This window comes from Pongo abelii, chromosome 1 (genome assembly GCF_028885655.2).
Source record: "Pongo abelii isolate AG06213 chromosome 1, NHGRI_mPonAbe1-v2.0_pri, whole genome shotgun sequence".
NCBI classification, from domain to species: Eukaryota; Metazoa; Chordata; class Mammalia; order Primates; family Hominidae; genus Pongo; species Pongo abelii.
Genome location: NC_071985.2, coordinates 51,891,119 through 51,910,566, shown reverse-complemented (window position 1 = coordinate 51,910,566; position 19,448 = coordinate 51,891,119). Strand labels below are relative to the sequence as shown.

Genomic DNA, 19,448 nt, shown 5'->3' with positions numbered 1-19,448 from the left:
TCCAAGAGTCCAATGGAAACTCTCCCAGTAGATTATAGTGGGTATTTTATGAACCTGACCTGGACCCAGTGATCTTGCTGGCATGTAAATACTCTGGAAAGGAAAGAATAGTGTTTTATACAACTAAATGAGTTCTAGATCTGCAGAACTTCAACACAGATGATGAGAAGCCCTCCCTACTCGCTTTGCAGAACCGCAACCCAGGCTGTGAAGGATCACATGACATTAAAACTGCAAAGACCTGTGACTAGCAACATCATCACAAATGGCAGTCCAGGAGCCAAGTGCAGCAATAATGAAATAGGATATACTTCAAACAATGGGCTAAGATGAGGCTGAATATCACTGTCAGCACCCACCAATGTCAGAAGCATAATCCTAGGTGAAGCACTAAAACAAGGTCTAGACAAATGATTGCATCAGTGATATGGAAATAATCGCAGTGAGACATTAAGAGCAAAGGCATGAAGCACAGTAGTTCAGGTAGACAAGCAATTCCTCAGTACTTATGAGATACCCCTGGAGGGCCACAGAAATACTAAAAGAGAATGAATACCTCAAAATGGGATCGAGACCCAGAAGGTACTCAGACAGAGGTTATCAAGCTGGAAAAAAACTGAATCTAAATATCAGTGTGATGTGATGTCATCTATACCTTCATGTTAGAGAAACCTAAGGACTTGTGGGGAACACCTTTCAAATGTTCATAATAAAAACTAAGAAACTTGTTAATGTAAAACTATAATAATCAAATGAACACAACATAGCTATTACATTTCAGTTCACAGGTCTGCTGATGTAGAATGAAAAGCAAATGAAAGTAGAGATGTGAATATTTTATTCTGTTTCTAATTAAATATGTTGTTTTATTGCTAAAATCTTCCCTGATTGTATCCAGAATTTCCTTAAACTAATAATGGGTAAATATCATTAACCTTTGAGGTCAACATTATGACTGGTAAATACAACACTGTGATATTGGCAAAAACAAACATTTCCTTGAAGGGGCAGAAAACTATTAGTCTGAACATGCTTACTAATAATTAAGTCCTACAGTAATTTTCACCCATTTTTCTTAAAACATATAATTAGCACCGGGCGCCCTGGCTCACACCTGTAATCCCAGCACTTTGGGAGGCCAAGGAAGGTGGATCATGAGGTCAGGAAATTGAGACCATCCTGGCTAATACAATGAAACCCCATCTCTACTAAAAATACAAACAATGAGCCGGGCGTGGTGGCGGGCACCTGTAGTCCCAGCTACTCGGGAGGCTGAGGCAGGAGAATGGCATGAACCTGGGAGGCGGAGCTTGCAGTGCGCCAAGATCGCACCACTGCACTCCAGCCTGGGAGACAGAGCGAGACTCCTTCTCAAAAAAAAAAAAGAAAAAAAGAAAAAGAAAACATGTAATTATCAAGTTACTGGGAATTATATTAAAAGTGCTATGTATTTCAAATAGAAAACAGTGATCTGATTTTGAGGCCAATTGGACTGGATTCTACTAAGTAGAATTCAAGAGCAAACACAAGTTCACAAGGATAATTTGTCATGTGATATTACACAAAATTGCCATATATCATAGATCAGAGGTAAGAGGGGTCACAAGAGACCTTGTTTCCTCTCCCTACATGGCAGGCTCCTTTATGTTCCACTAAAAAAAGGCACATCCTTTTATATTCTACACGTATACAGGGACTGCTCCAAATCTCCCAGCTTCCCTCCTAAAGTGTCAAATAAACTAATAGTTGAAAGTTCTTCCCAATGTCCAACTAAATCTCTCAGAAGATAATTTAACTCTTTTCTCTCTTGTTGAAGAGCTGTGAAAAAAAAAAAATGGATCACCCCCACGTATAATTTAAAACAAATTCAAAAAATTTTACTGAAATTCTATTTCCCATTGTTCACAAATTATTTCCTATATATTTACACAGTGGTTCTCAATCCTTTCTGTTCATTAGATTACCTAAAGAAGATCATTTAAAGTTTTAAAACGTGACCCTTCACTCCACCCAATACCATTCTAGACACATCCACAATTGTTTAAAGACTCCCCAGGTGATTCTTATGTGCTGTTCTGGTTGAAAACTACTGCTACAAATCTTTCTGTAAAGAAATTTTTCTCAAGCCTTTTAAAAACCTTCTGCCATTTTTCAAGTTTCAAATATTGTTTTAAACTGGACTAAAAACAAGAACATAATATATAATGTGATATCTAAAACTAAGTGTTTTTGTAGATATTCATAAGCATAAATGAAGCAAAAATTCTGTATCTCAAATTCAATTTTCCCAATGACTTGATTACACCATCCCCTTGACTAGTGTCCAACACTGAATCATATCCCTCTCACTCTACCTATGGAACCCAGACACCAATGCTAAAAGTTTCAGAATCAGTCTTCACACGCCTTCATCCTCTATGTCTAATCAGCTGCCTAACCATGTTAGTTATTTCTTCGAAATGTAGTTGTCATCCATTCCTCCTCTTCCCTATTCATCTTACTCTAAATTCTTATTGCCTAATTAGTCTTCTTGCCACTCAGCTCTTCTCAACTCACTGCCACTAAATTAATCTTAAGAGTTTTTATTATTCCTCCCTTCACAGAACAATATTCAGTGGCTCACTACTGCTTAACAAAACCCAACTCATCAAACTGTGTTAATATTTAATGCCTCATATAGAACTTTAAGATTTTAACATAATAACTCCATATATTAAAACCAGTGTTGCTAAATTCTGCACTTCCTAGCCAATTCCATCCTACCTATCTAAATGTATTTCCCACCAACTCCAACGCAAATTTCCTACTCAATCCCAGTGTCCTTTCACATAAATAAAATTTATTCCCAATTCCAAGGATTTACTTATACTCCAACACATGGTGCGCCCCCTTCTGAAATCCTATGTTCACTTTTCTCTGTCTCTCTAAAATCAATGCCTTATTCCTGATCTATGCTATGAGACCTTCCCAAAACACTACAACCACACAGACTATCCCACTTCCAGACAATAACCATCGCTACCAAACCATCTTATTTGTGTCTCATTTAAACAAAGCTCCTAAAAGCAGGAATCATGTTTCAAATTTTAATGTACACTTTATAAAGGTAACTTTTTCAGTTTGTTATTGAGTATATTTTCCATTCCTTCCATTCAATGGAAATATATAATGCAAATAAAATTATTCCCTATCATATCAATTTTTCACAGTAAATGTCATAAACTTAATTTGCTTATTTTAATGTGCTTATTTTAAGAAGTAGCTAGCTTACCCTAACATAAACCTGATCAATTCTGATTTAAAGGTAATATAATAAATCAAGTAATTCTTAACACCAAAGAGAGTGATCTGCCCTTATTTTCATTACATATTTTCACTAAAGATAACAAGCAAATGAGCCGAGTAAAGCCATTACTAATTAAGAAAGCCCCATACTTCAAGAAAGAAATCGGCAATTAAATAGTAATCATGTAGAATAAATAGTAATTACACAAATTATCCTTGGGCATTTGCCGCTGACGTGTTTTTAGTTAGCCCCCATAATGTACAGCACAGTACCTCTCAAGCTTTTTGGTCTCAGGACTGATTTATTCTCTTAAATATCACTGAGGTCGTCAAAGAACTTTTGTTTAGGTGAGTTATAGTAAATGACACTTATGTATTAAAAATCAAAACTTAAAAATTAGTAAAGCACAAAAATCTTCAAGTACACATTTCATTAGTCATCAGAGTTATAACTTCATCATGTCCTGAAGCATATGCAAAAATCTACCATATACTTGTGAGAAATGGGAGCGAAAAAGGCTAATAACGTCTCACTACTACGAAAAAAGTTCTGACCTCACAGAACTCCTGAAGTACTCCAGGGAACCGCCACAGACCCCTAGACTACACTTTAAGAGCCAAAGATATATCACAAAGAATTTTAAAAACAGATTAAAATAATGTTTTTATGTATGGTATAAAACTTGTTTTCTAATTAAGATTTTCTTTAAAACTTGAGAAAAAGTCAAGGTATAATTATTTATACCTTATATATTACACAAATATAGTCCCTTTTTACAGGTAGAAAAGACAAAGGGGAGATTTCAAGGTTAAATGCCTTTAGGATATATAGGTAATAAAAATGAGTAGAGTGAGCCTATAGAAGACAGACTATAAAAGGACATGTAGTAAAAAATAGATCCCATTCCCTTTCCCAAAAAAGCAATCATTATTCAGCTCCAGCCATGTAGAATGTGGGCCCAGTGTTGACAGATACTTTTGATTTTTCAAGAAAATCCAGAATATTTATGAAAACAAAATCACCTAATTTTTAAGTTGGGAAAAATAATTAAACATTTCATGAATACCATGTGAGCCAAATAAGGTGTGTCAGGGGGCCACTATTTTTTATCTCTGTATTATGACATGGGAACTTAAATTAGAAAAGAAAAAATTATTTAAGGTTAATCACATGTTTAAAGTAAAGGGCTACTTGAATTTTTTAATCTGTTACGGTGGCTTTTAGACTGAAAATAGTTTTTATCTAATTTTTTCAAATGAGCCACACTAAATGCAGGAAAATTAATCCTAATTTTGCAGATTCTAAGGTTAACATTTTAAAAGAAAATGAACATGGACATTATTAAACCTGTTTCCTTGAACTTAAGAGCATTTAAAAAAATAAGTTAGATACAAGTTGTTTAATCAGAATTGGTACATATATACATTATATATGTACATTATTTGACATTTTTGAGATGTCTGAATTTTATAGGCACACTATCAAAAGAAAATACAATCTCAGAATAGAGTTGATCACTTTAAAAATTAGCTTACTAGAGCTTATTATGTTGATATTACCATATGACAACTTCATGATTCAACATAAAGGACAACTGAAATCTAGGAGGATACTGGCCACTAGAAAGTTTCAAGGAATAGCAGACACTACTTTATTCTGGTAACTTCTTGAGCGTATTTACATCACAACTTGTAAGAAACAATGAGAAAATGAGACAGCCAAAAGGATTAAAACAGATTAGCAAAGAACTCATAAAGATAAGAATTATGTCCTTTGGAACAACAAACAGAATCACACATTTAGAAAAATAATTATTGGCTGAGAAACTATAGCAGGAAAACAAACTGAAAGAAAAAGAATAAATTTGAAATTCACGACCTCAGACCAAAAATATGCTTATATTTGTTGTATATTCTAATACTAGTCTACCCTCTAGGAAAGTGAGCGATTAATTCCCATATAGGTTGTCCTAAAAAAAAGTAGTAAGGAAGTAAAACAATAAAAGAGTTGGGGGATTATCATTTGAAGTTTAAAACTTTCAGTAGTATATAACTATATCTTCAGTGAATTCTTAAAGAATTCACGGCATGGTAGTTATGTGGCTGGATACTGAAGTCAAACTTCACATAGACATGCCATGCATTGTCATTCACTCATTATACACCAGGGGTGTCCAATCTTTTGGCTTCCCTGGGCCACACTGGAAGAAGGAGAATCATCTCGGGCCCCACATAAAATATACTAAAAATAGCTGATGAGAAAAAAAAAAAAAAAAGGAAAAACTTTTAAAATGCTTTAAGAAAGTTTATGAATTTTTTGGCCACATTCAAAGCTGTCCTGGCCACGTGCAGCCTGCAGGCCATAGGTTGGACAAGCTTGCTATATATGATCTTTCTCAAGCTACACAGCACTCTGTGCCTCACTTTTCTCCAATGTAAAATAGTGATAATAGCAGTACCCACCTTGAGAGATGTTGATAGGATGAGTGGAGATTACATATATTCACTATACCATTATATGCATTCACTATCACTATTCACTATCACTTTATTCATTGTTGTAAGGCAAGATGGAAAAAATGCTGAGATACTGATGCATAAATTTGACCATAGTGAACAGAGATAATGCATTAAGCAAAATGGTAGGTTATTACCGGCTCTTTCTTTCTCTTCATATAAATCTACCTCCCCTCACCCAGGACCTTCCCAAGTCTGGTCACTTGTTTTGTAATGCCATCCTTCTATACTTCTGTCTTAAAGAGTAATTTCTTATGAAATTTTTACATTTACGGTCAACTAATTATTAGTTCAAAACTTAAGAGTGCTGCACAACAGCTCACCACCCATTCCTAACTGGCCCACCTATGTGTTTCACGTGTTTTTCTTTCCTTCAACTCACTCTCAACTTCTATTTTCTATACTTATCTCTTCGCCCTTACCTCATTATCACTCAATCGCCAGCACAATCTCTCCTCTCTCTCACCTTCTCTATCTCCTTTTTTCATTTTCTATCATGGTAAAAGTGAAACTGGGTCACTATAGGAAGAAATGTGTATTGTTACCAAAGGGAATCGGAATAACAGAGGAAACATTAAGTTAGTTAAAAGACACCATGGCAGACTGATCCTTAGAATATGACTCAAATAATACAATATAAGCTGCTGCTTCCCCATATGTATAGTTATTCTCAGGAATAAGTTACACACATTAATACATCCAAGCAAAAAGCCCAAGTGCATAAAATCTTAATTATTGCTCAAGATTGATATGTGACTGACAAGAGGAGAGGCAATTAGTCCAGGTTGGTAAATAAAAGCAGAAAGATGACACAGTTACTAGCAACTTAACTTCCATCACCTCTAAATGGACTGTAACTACATTCTCGGTATTGATAATACCAATATAAGATCAGACAGAGCCTCCGGATTCTTTGTACGCTAAGATTGCACCCATCTCCTCCAAGGAGTTGTATAATAACACTGCCCACCAGACCTATGTATCAACGGAATAGGTATCAAAATGCCAAATACCAAATTGGAGAGAGTCTTAATTATGTACCGCAGATATGCAGTGTCCTACTTCTTTATTTCTATAGACAAACGTGATCATATTAAACAAGGAAATTGGGGGAAAAAAATGAAGAAAAAGGATCAAGATTTTGTACTCACACAACAGAAAATAAACATTCAGAATTTGACAGAAGACTATAATGGAGCTTTTTAGGAAAAAGAGTAAATACTAGACATCTACTGTTTCCTGCATTTATAGTGTGGTCTGCAATATACACTCTTCAAATTAAGAAGTTTAAACACCTATGTTTAAGAATAAGCAAAAAAAAAAATTAGAAATATGCACGTATTATTAGAACTCAAGTATCCACCCCTGACAGTTATGTGCTTAACCTGTTTTTATAAACACAGCATACAGACCTCGATGAATGTTTCTCCTGTTATTCTTCTACCTTACCCAACACTTTTTCCCCCTTACCAGCTTATTTTACGGTCAGAGGTTAAACTGCTAACCCTTCACCTTCCAGGAAAGTTTTTTTTCCTCTCTCATAAAAGGTTTTTCACAGTGTGCAGCAGTCGGATTAGCTCTTCTCTTCGAGAACAAAAGCTCTGTCTTTGTCTTCGTTGTTTGGGCATGGAGCCCCTACATCAGAGGAAGCTGCTCCTACTCAACATGCACAATAATGATATTGTGAGGCCCCACGAAAGCCTGGCCTCTCAGTGTCTAGACTCTCATCCAACCAGCTAGCCAAAGAGAAAATCCTGTCAAGCACTCAGCTGAAAATTAACTAAGGTATCCTGTTGAGAACCTGATGAAGATGTTATTTGACCATACGGTAAAACTTTCTATTGTTGAATATAAAGATAAGAGAAAAACTTTTAGAACTCAATGCTTTAACAATCCTGGTCACCAATTCACACATGGGTCAGTAAATGTATTTTACCAACATATAACCCTTTCCTCTATACGTGCTCTTAAAATAATACACAGGCTTATTTATGACATTCTAATCTCTTGCATTTAAAAATCTGTGCAACCAAAAGATACATTCAAAAAAATTACAAGAAATTATATTTTATTTGCAGTATTTACATTAAATATTTATCATTAGAAATTCTGCTGCTGGATTTTTCACTGAAGGACCCAATCAAAATGCAGAAGTCAAAATAAAACTGTCATATCTTTTCATATTCCTGAATAAGTTTTAAAATATTGAACAAAAGAGAAACAGTAAACTAAAAAGTAGATAACTGATTAAAACTTAGAAATGAAAACAGAGTATATAAACCAAACTATTCTTATAAAAACTATTTATAAATTTTTAACCTGTAAAAAGTTAAACACATTAGATAAATTTAAATTCAGTCATATGATGGTAGTAAAAGATAATTCTCTCAAGTATATTAAGTTATGGTTGAGTTCATGAATATTTACAAGGGGCTTTGGGAACTGCTGCAGTTTATGAAATATTTTGTAATTTAAACCAATAGCAACAACCAATACTGAAAATTATTAAGTGAAAACTATATATGATTACAACCACATTTAATAAGCTCATATTGAAATCTAAAAAAGAATACACAAAAATAGATGTTTTGTGTTATTGGTATAAAAAGAAAAATCTTTCTCCTTCTTTCAAAATTGACTGCAATACATTACATTAGTAATTTAAAAAATAAACTTTGCAGAATAATCAGAATAGTTCAAAACTCTACAAATGGACAGCAATTAATAAAAGATAAGGGTGTAACTACTGTATACAGGATTCAGAATTAAAGAATACATCATTTGTTACATACTCCACACAGTAATATAAATTGATTTCCCAAATTTTAGGAGAAACATAAATGTGCTTTTTTTTTTAACCTACAACAAACTTAACAAAAGAAATACATTTATTCTTAAGAGGGAAAAAATCAATGCTTATACATAGCAGATGTCTGGCATGGAGGAGTATGTTCCTACTCTTTTAATAGACACACGAAAATCTAAGCCTGGCAAACAAAAATATTTAAATTGAAGACTCTGGAACACAGTGAATAGTAAGAACTGGCAGAAAATGTTAAATATTTCATTCCTACTTCTGTAGAAAAAACGGACAAAATTTTAGCAAAATTTAAAAGAACATTTCATAAAATAATAATATGCAATTATAAGAAAATAGATCCGGTTAAATCTATATTATATATGAATAATACAAAAGTTAACAGAATGGTACAAAAACCAATATTGAATGGGTCCAACATGCCTACCATTGACTATCTTTTATATCAATGAATTAGCAATCTGTAAAATGATTACAGTACCAAATACATCCACCCAAATATTGGAGGCAGAATAGCTTTATTCTACTATATGTTCTGCAAAATACCTCTGCTTCAAGTGGTTTTATTCCCTCAGAATGCTACACAGCTCCACCTTGGCTTTTGGCAATTAAACTGAATAAAATTTAAAACTCCAAGACCTCAGAGTACTCACTGTTAAAAAAAAAAATACTCTGAAGCTACTTCTCATGGGTTCTCGGGTACATTTCCTTTGTTAGAAGAAGTCATCTAAAGTTTTGCTTAACAGTTTATGTTCACTTTAGTGTGAACTATGAAACATTCCATTTACAAAGCATTCTTAGACTTTTATGAATTCTAAAGGGTATTATTAGAAACTACAGGTTGGGGCCATCTTTTCTCCCCCCGTGGAGCTGCCGCCATGAAGGTCGAGCTATGCGGTTTCAGCCGGTACAAGGTCTACGCCGGACGAGGGAGGCGCTACGCCAGGACCGACAGGAAAGTTTACCAGTTTCTTAATGCAAAATGCGAATCGGCGTACTTTTCCAAGGGGAATCCTCGGCAGATAAACTGGACGGTCCTCTACAGAAAGAAGTACAAAAAGGGACAATTGGAAGAAATTCAAAAGAAAAGAACTTGCCGAGCAGTCAAATTGCAGGGGGCTATTACTGGTGCCTCTCTTGCTGATACAATGGCCAAGAGGAATCCGAAACCTGAAGTTAGAAAGGCTCAACGAGAACAAGGTATCAGGGCTGCTAAGGAAGCAAAAAAGGCTAAGCAAAGTATCTAAAAACACTGCAATGGCTTCTGTTAAGGCACCTACAAAGGCAGAACCTAAGCAAATGATTGTGAAGCCTGTGAAAGTTTCAGTTCTCGAGTTGGTGGAAAACGCTAAACTGGCAGATTAGATTTTAAAATAAATATTGGACTTTAAAAAAAAAAAAGAAAATATAGGTTGGAATACTGCAAAACAACCCACTCTTTTGATTTAAAGCTCAATTTTAAGCTGCAGATTCCAACTTTTATTGAATTTGAATAGCAAAAATTTTGAGTCAGAGAGAACATAAGATATACTCATTTTGAGACTTAGGATTAAATGGTTTGCCCAATTCTTTCTTTCTATCTGTCTGTCTGTCTCTCTATCTATCTATCGAGACAGGATCTTGCTCTCTTGCCCAGGTTGGAGTACAGAGGCACAATCATAGCTTACTGCAGCCTCAGTTGAGGCTGCCTCAGCCTCCCAAATAGCTAAGACTACAGCCGTGTGCCACCACACCCAGCTAATTAAAAAATAATAATAATTTGTACAGACAGGGTCTCACTATGTTGTCCAAACTGGTCTTGAACTCCTGGCCTGAAGCAATCCTCACACCTTGGACTCACAAAGCACTAGGATTAGAGGTGTGAGCCACCATGCACAGCCTCTTATGTTTTAAATTGAAATAATAAATTCTATGTATGTCATAAAAATCATCCCTGACAAAATCTGTGATAAATTTGTTACTGTAACCTTTCTTTACAAATGCCCATACTGTATTCCTGTTGTACTGGAATGGCTATTCATTAGCCCCAAGGCTCTACTGATCTTGCTTGCCTTTCTCTTAGACTGCTATCCATATTTTTGTTATACCACTCATTCTGAAAACAGCTTCCTCTTTATTTGCGACTGCTGAGTACACACCCAAGCATCCATTCGAGTGTCTCTTTGAGACTACTTCATAAATGAGATTTCTCAATACCAGCATTTATGCAAGACATCAAAACTGTTGCTATGTCTCTTGAAAATCACCGAAGACTGCCTAATTGCACATAAAAAAGCCTATTCTGAGTCTAAATCATACTTCATCTTTGATAAGCCCTCATCCATTCCTAACTCTATCCCAGTTCTTCCAATTGCACACATAGGGCATATCAGAGACACTGCTCCTTTCCTACAATCAGCTATAAGGCAGCACACCAATAAACCTTACAGCAACATCTCCAACAGAATAGTGGGAAAATCATCTGCCCTTTGTCGAAGTGGTTGGATCTAAGCACCACCACAGCCCTATTCCTTTAGACAATGGCTTCAAACTTTCAGATGCATATCACCTGGGAAACTTTTTCCAAAATGTAGATTACACTCCCACCTCCATCCTTAAAATAATCAAAATATGTCCCAGGATCCTGACTTCTCAATAAATCATCTATAGCTCTAAATTACATACTGACAAACACTGAATAGCAGCTCTTTCTAAACACTTGCGGACATCCGTCTAGCAACATTAAACATTCCAACTTAGAGGTATGACAAAACTCCATAGGTCCCTGAAAACAAGGAGATTTTTGCACTCTATTAGACTTGTTTGCCTCTATCTACTAAGCTTTATAGGAGATTCTCCTACTTAATCATTACGGTAAGAATGCAGCAATGATTCTTACTCATTTTTAGGCCTTTTCTTAGCTAGACAAGAAAAACATTCACATAGGTATCCAGGATCTAATTTACTACAGGTAGGAAAGCCTCAAGATTTTAATTATGTAAAATTTGGTGAATTTAAAAATAAATACTTAGAATTCTGCTTCAAAAAAAGAAAAACAAGTAAAGCTATGTCTTCCTGCTGAGTTACACATCTCCCTTTAGTCTGGTAGAACTGTGTTTTCCAATCACCTTGAGGAAATAAAGCATTACTTAGTTCTAAGACAAAATTTCCAGTATTATGCTGAAATTGTATTAGAAAGGAGAGGGCAACATAGATATCTGACCTGGAAAGCAGATAACCCAGCTCATTTTCTTCCAGCAGGTTTTGATTGCCTCCTAATTTCCTATAATTTATTGTCCCTATTTACTTTCCCCTTCAACTGTATTTACACAGATTTCTCTGACACCTGTTTATTACATTTCTTCTCCTCTCTGTCACTGATCCAGTATGAATTAGCATGCATGAGTACCCTCTGTTATATAACAGGACAAACGGGAGTATCTAATATTATAACTGGAAAAGAAGCTTTCATGACAAATGATTTTGAAACAATGCTGAATTTTGAATTTAAGGTGCTATTTTTCTCATTTAGACATAGAAGTATTTTCCTTTCAAAGCCAAAAAATATCAACATTAAATCCACATAGAGAATGACAGCCAGGTCACAATTCCCTCTTTTCTGGGAACTACATCTTATACCCAGGGTGGGTTTTCAGTAGTTGCATCCACAATTGGTGAATGTGACCTCAGGCCAGAGCTGAGAAGTCAAACACATGAACTAATCTGGGCCAGTTTCTTTCTCATAGAAGACTTGGGTTATGAACTGTGAAACACAACATGGAAGATGCTGATGCAGAATCACTTTTTGGCAGAAAGATGACAGAAGATCCTCAGAACTTCCATGGTAACTATATTCCCAAACATTATTTACCCATGTACTTAGTTAACATAGCTTTTCTTCTAACCATAGATGCAGAATGTTAGAGCAGCACTTTTACATCCATAAACAGGACACCTGCTTCCAGCCAAGAGAAAGTACAAACTGTATTTGCTCTCTCTCTCTTTGACAACTAAAAATCTAAAAAAATACATTAAACAATTTTCAGACATTAATAAATACAGGACAGTGATCCCTGACAGAGATAAAACAAACAAGGTAAGCTTTACAATTGGTCTTACTATCTGGAGTTTCCAGGATGTGGCACAAGGTGGGAGAAACCCAGGCATTGCCTGGTGGTCTTCCTGAGATGAGGTTGGAAGGCCAAAGCATCTAGACTCCACAAAGAGAACAGGAGACGAAGCTGCACAGGAATACAGCTCTGGAGAGCTGCAGAAGGTTCACCACCAACCCACCCAAGACTTTAGTGCTGATGGTCAGTGCACACATATGAGGAAACTACCAGACACTGAGGAAAGAATCACCCAAAAGAAATGGGGGGGAATCCCAGGATCAGCTGACATTCACACCACCCAGAGTGGGAAAACCTCATAATCAACAGAGTATCCTTTACAGTACTCAGAGGGTAATACCTTAGCAGTGGGACAAAATCAGCACTGGACTGAAGATGACTCTGGTTTCACCTACCAAAGCTTAAAAAGCAAGCCTCAAATGTTCAAACTATTTCCAAATAACTTAACTGTAATCTAAAACAAAACCTTAAGTGCATATGGGACATATAAGGTAAGAAACCATATAATGCACCACAAAGCAAGTCCCAACTGATTTAAAAGGATTCAAGTCATACCATGATATTCTCTGGAATTACATTATCAAAATATAACAGAAACATCACAGGAAAATCCCCAAATATTTGTAACTTAAATAACATACTTCTAAATAACCCAAAGGTCAAAGAAGAAATCAAAAGGAAATGAAAATCTAAATGAACTCTAAATGAAAATAAAAACAAAACTGATAGACAGATCAAAAGTAAGGATTATTCTCTGTGAAAGACAATGTTAGTTAAAAGCGTGAAAAGACAAGACACAGATGGGAGAAAAAAATGCAATTCCAACAAAGTCAGTGTAACCTGGATATTTCAAAATCTTTCAAAATTCAGTAATAAGAAACCAACCCGGTAAAGAAAATATAAGAGAAAGAGCTGAACAGACATTTCACCAAAGAATATAAACAGATGGAAAATAAGCAAATGATTTCATCTTAATAAAACATAATGAGTCTTAAAATGCTTCCACCAATTTCTAAGAAATCAGATCTTTACCTCTAAATTAGAATATGTAATGTGCTAAGATATTCTTAATAGTCCCTTTCAGTTACCCTATGAAAATTTTGCACTATCAAATATAATTTTGCATCAGCAAAGACAATCACTACAGCCCTGAACTTGTGTTTGATTTGGGGCTGGGCAGGCATATAACCTAATTATGAGCGCAAAAGGAAGGAGAGTGCAATTTTAATTCTGTTAAGTTGGTTAAAGTGAGACTCATTGACAACGAGCAAAAACTTGAAAAAGGTAAAGAAATTACGTGTGCGGATACCTTGGGAAAGTGTATTAGAAGTAAACAAAAAATGCAAACCCTTGAAGGAGCATGCTTGATGTTGTTCCAGGGATAGCAAGAAGCCAGTGTGGCCGCAGTTAAGAGAGCAAGGGAGAAAAGTGGGAAAGGATGAGGTTAGAAATGTAAACAAGGGGGATTTGAGCCAGTTATATGGAGCCTTGTGGGTTCCTGGCAAGTCAAAATTTGAATGGTTTGAAAAGGCAGAGGGATGAGTAAAAAAGGAATTATGAGCAAGAGATCCCTATATGGGGAAGACTAAGTCTCAGAAAGTCAAGGTTTGAGAATTGAGGTTGTAGACAAATTTCTATTATTATATCGAATACGCTATACAATATATTGTGAGAACTATCAAAAGAAAGATGAAATCCTTGCTTCAGTGAGTTGATAATGTAGTTAAAGAACTAAACAATAATACAATTAAAATGACAGAATGTTTAAATTACAAGGGGCTTTCGGATAGTCTGTAGCTTTTGTTTATCTGAAGGAACTTGAGTCAAGAAAGGGACAATGTTTTATGCAAGATCATATAACTAGTTGTTGGTTCAGGCAGAACTAAATTGGCCACCTTCATTAATAAGTTCTCTTAAAGTCCAGTTTATCAATGCTATGAAGGACAAGTTGAAGAAAAGACTATACTTATAAAGCACTTTTGCAAGATAAATAAGCATTTGTCACATTCACTTGCTTTCCTGACTTCCAAATTTCTGTCCTACGATTTTGAAGGAAGGAGTGAAAAGCAAAGCTAACACCTATGTTGATAAGTAAATTTAGTGGATCAAAAGATAAAAATCCTTCTGTATTTTGATCAGAAAAGCATACAAAGCTTTTCATATGAAGACTATATTTTCTTCCTAAAAAAAAAGACCCTATTTTCTGGAATTTCTCTAGGCTACAAAGAGAAAGGATATGACAAGTAAATCATTATCCTCTATGTTGATAAAGCTTGCTTCCTTCAAATCAAGATAAACACCACTGGCTGGTAAAAAATAACATCTCCTGCCAGAGTCCTCTCACTGAAGCAGTAGTACTTCTGACATATCCCAAGATAGAGTAACCAATTAATTCATGTGCATATTCCGAAGATCATCACTTCCAACTCAACCCAACTAAGGATGTGTTACCCAAAAAAGGGTTTAAAGCGATTACAATGATGCCATCCTTATTTATGCATATTTATAGAGCAAAGAATCATTAAAGCAGTTTTAAACTACAAATATACTTTTAAAATTCTAATGTTAGAACATTAATCTTCAAAGTAGAACAAGTCTAATGTGAGAATGTCAATACACAGTCTTTAACACATTTCTGCACAATCGTTTGAACCTAATTATCAAATTGACAATTTAAAGTAATTATAAAGTAACACAAAAACATAACTTTTATGCCATTACTAAAGATTTACTATTTAAAAAACTTCTAAAAGTAGTTTCAAATATTTAATAGGCAGAAAACTTAAAACATTGGTATCTATACAATCTCACCAGGTAAAGAATTTAAAATTTCAGTTTCATAATCCTATACACAGAATGAATAAAATGGGCAGAAACTACATACACTCAAAAAGAAAAAAAAAAGAACTAAAATAAACGTGGCAACCCACACCTATGATATGCAGAAAGGCAGAAAGAACATTAAACTTCATTTAGAGATTCAATTTGCAGTCTCAGCTCTTCCACTTTATAACTTTGGAATCTTAAGTATGAAAGAACCTCACTGAGCTTTAATTTGTTCAATAAAATGAGGATAGCTACTGAACCTAACATAGAGAGTTGCTGAGAAAATCAAAATTAATTTAAAATAATATCTGTAAAATTCCTTTCAATCTGTAAATTAGTACACAAATTTACATTACAAGGAGAAATGTTAAATATAATACAGTGGCACTATTTCAAGTCTTAGTCGATACCATCTAATATAGCAATCTCATTTCTTTAGTAATTTTTTTCTTTCAAAAACTCAGTTCATAACAAGTTTTATGTTATCAACTGTAGGCATATGTTTACCTAGAGGTAAATAACCACAAACTAACCTGTCATATAACATCCTAATTGTCATCATTACCATAACAATAATATCAAGGGACAGAATTTTTATACTTCAGTCTTATATTTCTACTGTGTGCTTTGTGGAACAAGACACATTTACTGAGTACCTACTTATATAACACTTTAAAGAATTTTTAAAAGAAGAAACGATAACATCTCTGACTTTACCAATCTTGCAGTCTAGCTGGCATAATACTATATATTCACAAATAATGCAAATTAAAGTGATAGGAGACTTCACTTTTGGTCATGAGGCAGTAACAGGCACAAACCAGCTGGCCCACCATAAACAATGTAAAATAAAGTAAAACTGTACAAAATATTTGAAACAAATATTTTTAAAAGTTGAGCAATAGGAAAAGCAAGACTGTGGTCTCTGGGAAAAAGAGCACTACAATCTCCCTGGCTTTCTGTCTGAAGGCACTTTCAGAACTGTAGCACACAAAGAACTACAGTCTTTCTGAGCAGCGGAAAAAGAGAATAAAGTTTGGAGATGAGGCAAAATTTGTGGAAGACAATATCAAATACAAGGAGCACCAGAAATCTGTATAAGGGTCATATTAAGTCTTTGGCCAAACACTAGGTTGCACATGTGCAGGGTGACACTCTTGACAATGCCTGGCAGTGAATAGCTGATTGGAGATTCTGGTGGTCACATAGAACCAAGAGACAGAACAAGCAGATAAAACCATGGACATGTGAGGGATTCAACTGAGACACCTCAGAAAGGTCACACTGTTAGGAGACAATTCCAGGGGTCTCTCACTTCACTTCACTTCTTTAGAGCCCGGATAGATGACTGGGTTTTATTCCAGACTATCTTTTCCAGGATGACTGACTGACAGGGGAAGTAATCATTAACAAAGTTTTAAACTATTAACATGATATTAACAAGATTAAAGCAAACACCCTTAGAAAACAGTCTCCATCCCAAGCAGAGCGCACATTACCTTATAGCCTTGGAAGACAGAAACACAGATATACCTTGAAGATATTGCAGGTTCAGTTCCGGATCACCTCAATAAAATGAGTATCACAATAAAGCAAGTCACACAAATTTTGTGATTTCCTAGTGCATATAAAAGTCATGTTCACACTATACTGTAGTCTATTAAGTGTGCAATAGCATTATGTCTTTAAAAATGTACAAACCCTAATTTAAAAATATGTTACTGCTTTAAAAAATGCTAACAATCTTCTGAGCCTTCAGCAAGTTGTAATCTTTTTTTTGGTGGAGGGTCTGCCTCAATGTTGATGGCTGCTAACTGATCAGCATGGGGGTTGCTGAAGGCTACAATGGCTGTGGAATTTCTTAAAATAAGGCAACAATTAAGTTTGCCACATCAATTGATTCTTCCTTTCACAAAAGATTTCTTTGCACCATAAGATGTGGTTTGATAGCATTTTATCCACAGTAGAACATCTTTCAAAAGTAGAGTCAATCTAAGCTGGTTACAATAGTGCAGGCCTGAAGTCCTAGCTGCTAGGGAGGCTGAGGCAGTAGGACTGCTTGAGCCCAGGTGTTCAAGGCCAGCCTGGGCAACATAGCAAGACCCCATCACAGAAAAAAAAATTGGAGTCAATCCTCTCAAACCCTTCCCTGCTTTATCATATAAGTTTATGTAATATTCTAAACCCTTGGTTGTCATCTCAACAATGTTCAGAGCATCTTCACCAGTAGATTCCATCTTAAGAAACCACATTCTTTGCTCATCATAAGAAGCAACTCCTCATATATCAAAGTTTTATCATAAGATAGCAGCAATTCAGTCACATATTCAGGATATACTTCTAATTCTAGCTCTCTTGTTATATCCACCACATCTGTGTTACTTATGCCACTGAAGTCTTAAACCCCTCCAAAGTCATTCATGAAGGTTGGAATCAATTTGTTCCAAACTTCTGTTAATGTCGATATTTTGACCTCCTCCCATGAATCATGAAATATTCTTAATGACATCTAGAATGGTGAATCCTTTCCATTCACCAAAGAGATTTTTCAATGTACTTTGCCAAGATCCATCAGAGGAATCAGTATCTAGGGCATCTATAGGCTTTCAAAATGTATTTCTTACATTTAGACTTAATGATATAAAACTTGAAAGTCAAAATTACTCTCTGATCCATGGGCTGCAGAATGGATATTGTGTTAGCAAGCATTAAAACTTTTGTCTTCTTGTATATCTCCATCAGAGCTCTTGGGTAAACAGGTACATTGTCAATGAGCAACAATATTTTAAAAGAAATCTTTTTTTCTAAGCAGTAGGTCTTAACAGTGACCCCAGAATATTCAATAAACCATGCTACAAACAGATGTGCTGTCATTCAGGCTTTGTTATTCCATTTATAGAGCACAGGCAGAGTAGATTTAGCATAATTTGTAAGGACCCTGGGATTTTTCAATTGATAAACGAGCACTGGCTTCAACTTCAAGTCACTAGCTACATTAGCCCATAATAAGAGTCAGCCTGTACTTTGAAACTCAGAAGGCAGTAACTGACTTCTTTCTAGCTCAGAAAGCCTTACATGGCATCTTCTTTTAATATAAGGCTGTTTCATCTACACTGAAAATCAGTTGTTTAATGTAGCCACCTTCATCAATGATCTTAGCTAGATCTTCCGGATAACTTGCTGCAGCTTCTACATCAGCACTTGCTGCTTCACCATACACACTTTCATGTTACAGAGATGGCTTCTTTCCTTATCTCATGAACCAACCTCTGCTAGCTTCAAATTTTTCTTCTGCAGCTTCCACATCTCTCTCAGCCTTCACAGCATTGAAGAGAGGTAAGACCTTGCTCTGGATTAGGCTATGACTTAAAGCAATGTTGTGGATGGTTTGTGGATGGTTCCATCCAGACCACTAAAACTTTCTCCACCTCAGCAATTAGGGTGTTTTGCTTCCTTATTATTTGTGTGTGCACTGGAGTAGCACTTTTCATTTCCTTCAAGAACTTTCCCTTTGCATTCACAACCTGGCACAGTTAGTCAGGTGCAAAAGGCCTGGCTTTCAGCCTATCTCAGCTTTTTAAATGCCTTCCTCACTAAGCTTTATCACTTCTAGCATTATATTTCAAGTGAAATACATGTGAGTCTTCCTTTCACTTGGACACTTAGACGCCACTGTAGGGTTATTAATTGGCCTAATTTCAATGTTATTGTGTCTCAGGGAATAGTGAGTCCCAGGAGAGGGAGAGAGATGGGGCAACAGCTGGTCTGGGGTGCCCCATCTCTCTTGTTAGAACACATATATTTATCAATTAAGTTTGCCATATTATGTGGGCATGTTTCATGGTACCGCAAAACAATTACAACAATAATATCAAAGATCACTGATAACAGAT

At 35.5% G+C, this 19,448-nt stretch overlaps 1 protein-coding gene and 1 pseudogene across 4 annotated transcripts in view; one reads left to right on the top strand and one right to left on the bottom strand.

Annotated features, from left to right (window-relative positions):
* Positions 1 to 19,448, bottom strand: part of DENND1B (DENN domain containing 1B) — a 265,750-nt gene that overhangs the window by 216,338 nt on the left and 29,964 nt on the right. The window lies entirely within an intron of this gene.
* On the top strand, positions 9,457 to 9,972 carry LOC129048539 (large ribosomal subunit protein eL24-like; annotated as a pseudogene).